The sequence below is a fragment of the Eriocheir sinensis genome, chromosome 32 (genome assembly GCF_024679095.1).
Source record: "Eriocheir sinensis breed Jianghai 21 chromosome 32, ASM2467909v1, whole genome shotgun sequence".
Lineage (NCBI taxonomy): Eukaryota > Metazoa > Arthropoda > Malacostraca > Decapoda > Varunidae > Eriocheir > Eriocheir sinensis.
The window spans coordinates 3,170,215-3,178,155 of NC_066540.1; positions in this window are offsets into that span (position 1 = coordinate 3,170,215).

Consider the following 7,941-nt stretch of genomic DNA (forward strand, 5'->3'; position numbering starts at 1 on the left):
TTTTCCATATTGTATTTTAAGTGTCACAGTAAAATATGTGCGGGATAGAGGGGTTCAAAAAATTTCATTTGTGTTTCGTATTCCTTAAGGACTATCTCCGAAGAAGGCGGGTCTGGTAGGCTCAGCCATTGGCCCTCCTCTTCAACGATCGGTAGTGGACGAAAACGAAAACAAGCGAATACAGGAACAAACGGTAAGTTTCTACGTTTTTTATTGCGCACACGTCTGTTCTAAGGAAAAAAATTGTAATTTCACTATTTCTCTCTAATATTATTTTACCTTTCTTCAGACACCTGCAGGAAAAAGCAAGCCCGTCGTGAGGGATTCTCCCATCCAAACAGTTCTCCACAGCCAGGACCCAGCGGTTATAACCCGGGACGGCCGACAACAACACCCTCACCAACACCAGGTGAAATAAGCCAACATTTCAACGGGGCCTTAACAACGATCGACGTGCCCGTCCCACCAGCAGACAACGGCGACATTGCATCATATTTCAACAACAACACTGGCCGTCTTCGCGAGGCAGTAGAGTCTGTATTCCAAGGCTGCCAGCAGGTTAGACCTCCTTCTTTTAAAGTGTACGTTGACATGCATCTGCGCTTAGTCAGAGAAGACCCCGACGGTGGAGTTCAATATAGAGATATGTATATGAGAAGTCATATGCAGGTAATTAGCTATGGTGATATGGATTCATATGTACGTGAACTATCCGAATATTTTGTTAATCGGTTTGAACATGACATGTCGGACGAAGAGGGCAGTGGATTTACGTTAGATGAAATAGTTAGCGTAAAATTTTCCTTCTCTTATAATGCTGCACAATAGTATTGGAGAGTATGTGCCCTATCCTAAGGTGTTCCAGGAAAACACAAGTTATCAACCCTTCGGGACCCACGGACTGTGTTTTCCAAGTTCTAACAGCTTATCGCTATCTAAAGTCAAGAAATGTAGTTCCATCGGGCAGGCAATGGGAGAATGCTTGCTTGGCCTCTATTAATACGGGTAACATTCCAACCCCGGTATCCTGGGAAGACCTCGGTCGGCTTGAAAGATTAAACAACATAAGTATTCGCGTTTACTGTCTAGACAACGTTGAAGACAAAAAAGGCGAACTAACTCTAGTCAGAAAGTGGCTCAAAGATCAAGAAGTTGTTCATTGTCTGTTGTTGGGGAACAGACACCTAGCTCTTATCCAAGACTTTGACGCATACATGAACCTGTTTACCTGCCAACGTCGCGGGAAAAAAATGTTTTGCGATATCTGCCTGTGCGCCTGTGAGAACAAGGCAACGCTTGCTGAACATGTGCTAATTTGCCCAACGATGATCACAAGACTAAGATTCCCACCCGCAGGTTCTACTGTGAAATTTATTAATCATGCTAAGGCATATGAGCCATCTTATTTAGCATTCTATGACTTTGAGAGTATTCTCGTAGAGCCTTCTTCGAATGTGTCTGGATGTGTAAAGAGACATCACTTTGCCATAGCGTATGCTTACATTATAGTGAATAGAAACGGAGAAACAGTACAAAGCGGATCCTATTGTGGAAGTAATGCTGTAAACCATTTTATTCATACAATGCAGTGTGCCTGGAAAAAGTTGAAATTTTCTAAAGGCTACAATAAAATCAACATGACCGATGAAGATACGACACGTCACAATGAGCAAACTCACTGTCTTCTCTGCAAACAGGGTTTTTTAAAAGGTAAAGGAGTAAAACATCATGACCATGAAAATCAGGAAACAATTACATTGGAGCTTATTGTAATAGATGCAACCTCCAAATGAAAAATCACAAATTGCAGCTCACTCTCATTGCACATAATGCTAATTACGACATGTCGTTAATCCTGCGTGAATTAACGATACCTGACTTGAAAATCAAACTAAGACCAAAACGTTCAGTTCACAAATACCATGAAGTCATCATAAATGACTTGAGATTTATTGACTCGTATGCCTTTATGTCTGGTTCGCTCGCGACTTTAGCGAACCAATTCATCAGTAATGGGAACGAACCCATATGCACACAACAGATGTTGAAAGATGTGCCAGCACCTGCGTTGCCATTATTGATCAAGGGAAAGCAGGTGTTTTGTTATGACTATATGGATTCGATGGAACGACTTTCTGAGACACGTCTTCCATCCCGCGAAGATTTTTTCAATTCGCTTCAAGAAGCAGAACTTTCCGAAAGTGATTATAAACATGCTCAGAATGTTTGGAAAGTAGCTGGGTGTCAGAGCCTGAAGGACTATTTGTTGCTTTATGTAAAAGTGGATGTTGGTCTTCTATGTGATGTCTTCCTAGAGTGGAGAGGTATTTTGAAAACCCAGTGGAGGTTGGATATTGTAAATTATGTTAGCCTGCCAGGATTTGCCTATGACTCCTTTCTGCTAAAAACACAGCAGGAATTAGAGGTGCTTAGTAGCCCAGACATATATCATTGCATTCAAACAAATGTGCGTGGGGCTACACAAGTGTTGTGCGTCGTTTTGTACGCGCCAATAACATCTACACGAACCCTCAGTTTAATCCAAAACATGATAGAAGCACTTTCCTTTCATATCTTGACTTCAACAGTCTTTATCCCACTGTAATGCAAGAGAAGTTGCCATGTGGGGATATGAGAAAACTAGATGAGACAGAAATGCAGTCGTTTTTGAGCGGGGGCTTGGTCAATCAAGCAACCGATGGCGGATTTGGATATCTCATTCTGTGCGATACTGAGGCTGTCTCACGTGAAGTCGTTGAGAAAACGGATGACCTCCCACTGATCATCAGAAGACACAATATCACCAACAGAGATATATCGTCAGTCACACGCGAATGGTATGAAGAAGAAAACCGTCCAGCACCGTGTAAGAACATAAAACTGATTGGAACACATGCTGCTCAGGAGAAAATGCTATTTGCTCTGCCCCTCCTTAAACTACTTATTCGACTAGGCCTGGTTGTTAAAAAAGTGCATGCTATTTATACGTTTAAGCAAAAGCACTTTCTTGCGGACTTCATTCAGGATAACATAGAAGCCCGCAAAAGTGCTACTTGCCCTATCAAGAAAAATGCAATCAAGTGTATTTCAAACAGCATTATTGGTCGATTCCTGATGAACGTGGCCAAATATAGTGAAGACATAGATATTGTCACCAACCGCGAAAAGTTTTTGAAGCTGGCCCGAAGTCCTTACTTTAAACGCGTTGTACCTCTCAATGATGGTCATGTAGTTGTAACTCGCCATAAGAAATATTCACGGGTGAATCATCCAAACTACATTGGCTACTACATCCTAGAGCTGTCCAAGCTGCGACTATATGATTTCTATTACAATGTGTTGAAGGCTCATTACGGGGATCGGGCGAAACTAGTGTATTGCGACACTGATTCCTTAATAACAGAAATTTAAACTCCTGATCTATTGACAGAGTACTCGCAGGAACCCTTCAAAAGCTATATAGACACAAGTAACTATAGCCCTACACATTCCTTGTACAGCACAGACAACAAAGGAAAGCTAGGATTTCTCAAGTCTGAAGTGGGGAAAGAACCATCTCAGAATTTGTAGGTGTAAAACCAAATGCTACTCCATCCTCTTGGCAGACGGTGACCGGTTGAGTTCAGCTAAGGGCGTTCCAAAGTTCATAAAGAAGAAAATTGCTCATCAGCGATACAAAGACGCCCTATTCCAGAAGCAAACATTTACCTTTGACTATCAGGGATTCACAGTGCGCAATGGACGAATGAGTACAGTAAAATATCCCAAGAGAGGGATATCTGTAGTTGAGGACAAAAGATACTACATTAGCACCTTGGAGTCGCGATCTTACGGTCATCCCGATAATTCTATAGGGATAGAGGAGGAAGAGCAGGAGGAGGAGGTAGCCCACATCATGACACTGTCAAACGAAGAAAATTTGGAGGAAGGCGATGAAAGAGGCATAACAGAAGCGAGACTAGCCGAGGTAATGGGTGGGCAAGAGATCGGTGAAATGGGAGAACTAGAAGAAGAAACCTATGAATTGTGGGGAGAACGGGATGTGCTGGTCGAGCAATATTTTCCCTTGATAAAACGGGTAGAGGCGGATGATGACATGTTAATGCAAGCCGCGGAACAGGAAGAAATAAATCAAATGCTCTCATCATCCCCCCTTGAATATATGCTAGTAGATACAGACTTTTCAGAATAAATTGTAGTTGTTTATAAGATAGGGACTGGTGTGAATGTTGTATATACTGTTTATAGTGTAAGAATTTGCCTGCTATTTTTATGTTAAATATAAAATATATGTAAATATATTCTGTATATAGGACTAATGTTGGAGCCTTTGATATTATAAAATTGCACATGATGAATCTGGAATCATAATTTGACCAAATTCCAATAAACATTGAGTTTGTTTGACTTGTTTATATGACCTTTATCAAAAACGGATGAAAAAAACACAATAATTGTCTTAAAATTTATTCGATTTGTGGAAACATGAATAAAACGCTTTTATGTTTCGATCCGGCTCATGCATAAAAGACTGCCCGCCAAATCAGGCGGGCGGCGGCGGCGGCGGCGGCGGCGGTAGCGAGAGGTGCGGCGGCAAGATGCGACAGGATTGCTCGGGGCCCGGGACGGGGCGGGGCGGGGCGGGGCGGGTGCTGCACGGGGTCGTGGCGGAGACGGTGAGTACCTGTGAGTGGAGCAAGACCTCTGATTTAAGAATGGTATACAAACAACCAACCCACCTATAAAGGAACTAGAAAATTACTTATGCGTCATGGAATGTAATACAATTCATTATGAAAAAATCAATAAGTCAATACTTACTTTTTTGTAACAAGTGTTCAATTTTTGATGACTAACGGGCATTATAAAATTGCAGTAAGCGAATCGCATCACGTGTTCATCATTCCTCGAATATTCGGTATTGGTTAACTCCATACTTATTTTTCAAGAGTTTCTCTTACACACAAGTGCGTTACATTGTAGGCAAAGTACATGGAATAAGACACTCACACATATCTTCGAGTGCTTTGAAGTCGAAATTCATTTTTATACATACTGAGCCCAGGGTAATCAATATATTTGAAATGATCAGAGTATAATTTTGGATCGAGAGCATAACTATCTAGGAACACTGCCATGCCCGGTTCATAGTAGAGACAAATCCAGTGTCCCATTTCTCTTTTAGAATAACTTGGTAGCGTATTGACGATGCACACTATAGGTTTTCTATATCGAGGTATAGAGTTTACCTCGTCTGCCAATAACACGCCTAAAAACAAGGCTTGCTTTCCTATGTGCCCCTCAATCCTCTTTCAATCTCCATGTTGTTCATCGCACAGCCGCTTCAAGCGCGCACATCACACTGCAGCCGTCTTTCAGAATTAACTGTTATTATACCCACTGTTTCGCCAAACAGTATCAACAGACGGTTCTCGTTTTCTCCCTTGCTTAGATTCAAGCTAAGTCTAAGCCCCCATTCATTTCAACGGGCAAATTATCATTCAAGTTTTCAGCACGCAAATCAAATGTGCCAATCATTGCCCCTTGCCGAAAATATCCTTTCCGATTAAATGGTCTTTGTGAAAACCAAGTGCATCCAAAGTACGATGGTCGAGCTCAGCATAGTCATGAGGAATTTACTAGGAATATTATACATGGTTCTACCATTAACACTTAAGCTTATTTGACTTATATCGCCATGGCTCAAATACAATGGATTTAGCGTATAGTCGCCAGAATGAGCTTCCATGCTCGTTATAATAAGCGAGAGTTTTTCCGGAATAACATCACCCCACGGTTGATCATACGTTCCTGAGGTTTGGTCTTTGGCTAGCACATAGGTTTTCAAGAGGGTTTTGGTAAATGTCGATTTCAAAAGATTCCCTGTGGCGAGAGACGCGTTCAAAGCATGAAGTGCATTAGGGTAAGGAAACAGTCGCGTATAAAGCAGCTTGGCTGAATCTATATGCAGACGAATGTTATCGCCACTTGGAGAATTTAGCAGCCATGCATTACTAGATAGTTCCATTCTGAGTCTAATCGAAATACCATCGAGCAAGTAACTGTCTAAAGAACTTATATCCAGAAGAAGCGGGGTACAGAGTTGTATACCGTGAGTCTTAACCCGCTTCATAATGGTCTTGTGTTGCGCGCTGGCATTGTCAAAGTATTCTGCTGTTACTTTGGAAATAAAACCGTTCTCTGGGATGGCAATATTAGCATTGGCTCCAATTGTATTCAGTTTGTTGGGCGACAAAGTATTCAGCATTTTAACGTATGACGTGTACCCATAAAGTACATTATTGTCAACAGCTACATCTCCCGAAAAACATTGCACTGATTTGAATAGGCTGTGCGCGGTATTATTTGCAAATTCAACGTGTTGAACGTCTTCGAGAGGAGTAGTATTGTCTGGCTTAGTTAAGCGTAAAGAGGTGTGCAACACCAATTTCCCCAAATCAATAAAACTGCCAAGTGTTCCAGGAATGAGAAATTCTATATATCTATCGGATAATTTCATATTGAATCCGAGGTTAGTAGGTAAAACATCAGCATCATAACGGGAGGCAATCGTTGTTTCCAATAATCTCATTTTGTTAGGGCGGGGAAACAATTCACTGACACCGGCGGCATATTGCCCCAGGGGAGAACGCGGGTTCCCGACACCAACCGCGCTGGTGATGCTCGCCATACTGCTCTTAGTTCAACAATGATTACAACTCGGTAAAGATGTCCTTTTATAACACCTTTTCCTCCCGACTCGCTTGACTTTCTATTTCCCGCTTCCTCTAGTCAATTTCATTGCAGCTTGCTTTAAGGAATTAATTCCATGCTTTTTTATAGAGCTTCTCAAGTTGCTTCCCTGTGAAATATCATCTAGAACGTTGTTTCCAAATGTTCGAGCTGAAGGCACAATGACATTTTTCACTAGGAAAGGGAAAGCTCTTATAGCGAGTCCAGCTAAAACCGAGAATAAACCCCCGCCTCTGTGATAGCTTGGTTCATAAGAAAGTGTGACTATATCATCAATACCACTCCCTCGGGTTGATATCTGTTTGCCATTCGAAAACAGGGTATGATATTCTGCTACGGAAGGAGGGATGAATGTAACCCGCATGGTGGCGGCGAGGAGACTGTCTTTTCAAATGGACAACATTCCTATTAATACAGCAAAATGTACTCAAAGATTCAACGCGATCGGATATGAAGTAAACATGTAACAGGGTATCCTTCTTCGAAATGCATAGGACGACCTTTTTGATCTGTGAGTTTAATAGAAATCGAATCAATTACTTTGGATTTAAGGGACTTATATATAGTTGGATGCACGCCTTTTGTTAGACCTCCAGAGAGCGAAAAGGCATCAAGAATATTTACATTTTTCCCTGCATACCTAGAGGGATTGACAAGGTCAGTGTAAATGAGAACACACTGTACGTCACCATTTCTCAACAGAGGGGCATGACCATGTAGCGGAACAAGAACGGGTTTTTTGTTTTCATGTGTACCCAAGGAAGAAAACACAGCATAACCTAAGTTGGGGACAAAACCGAGAACCTGGGCCAGTCGCGCATCAAAGGAAACCTTAATAAATACAACTTGTGGATGATAACCATTGTAGCAGAACAAAGTTAAATGATCATTTGTGGAGCTAAATGCAAGAACCTCTCTAGAATACGCTAGTAAATGGTAGTTGTATCCATCGACCATCTCCTTTATCAATGTCGTTATTATACCGTTAACACACATCAGCAAATACCCAGTGTCATTATACAAGATATTAGCATTAATAGCCTTTGACAGTGTGCGTCTTTCAATAGCTTCTGAATCTGGCGTTGGTCTTTTACCACATTCAAGGTGTATACTACACTCTGGTTCACCCGGTTTAACAATGTAATACCGACGGTGAAGCAACACGTTCAGTAGACCGACTTCATATTC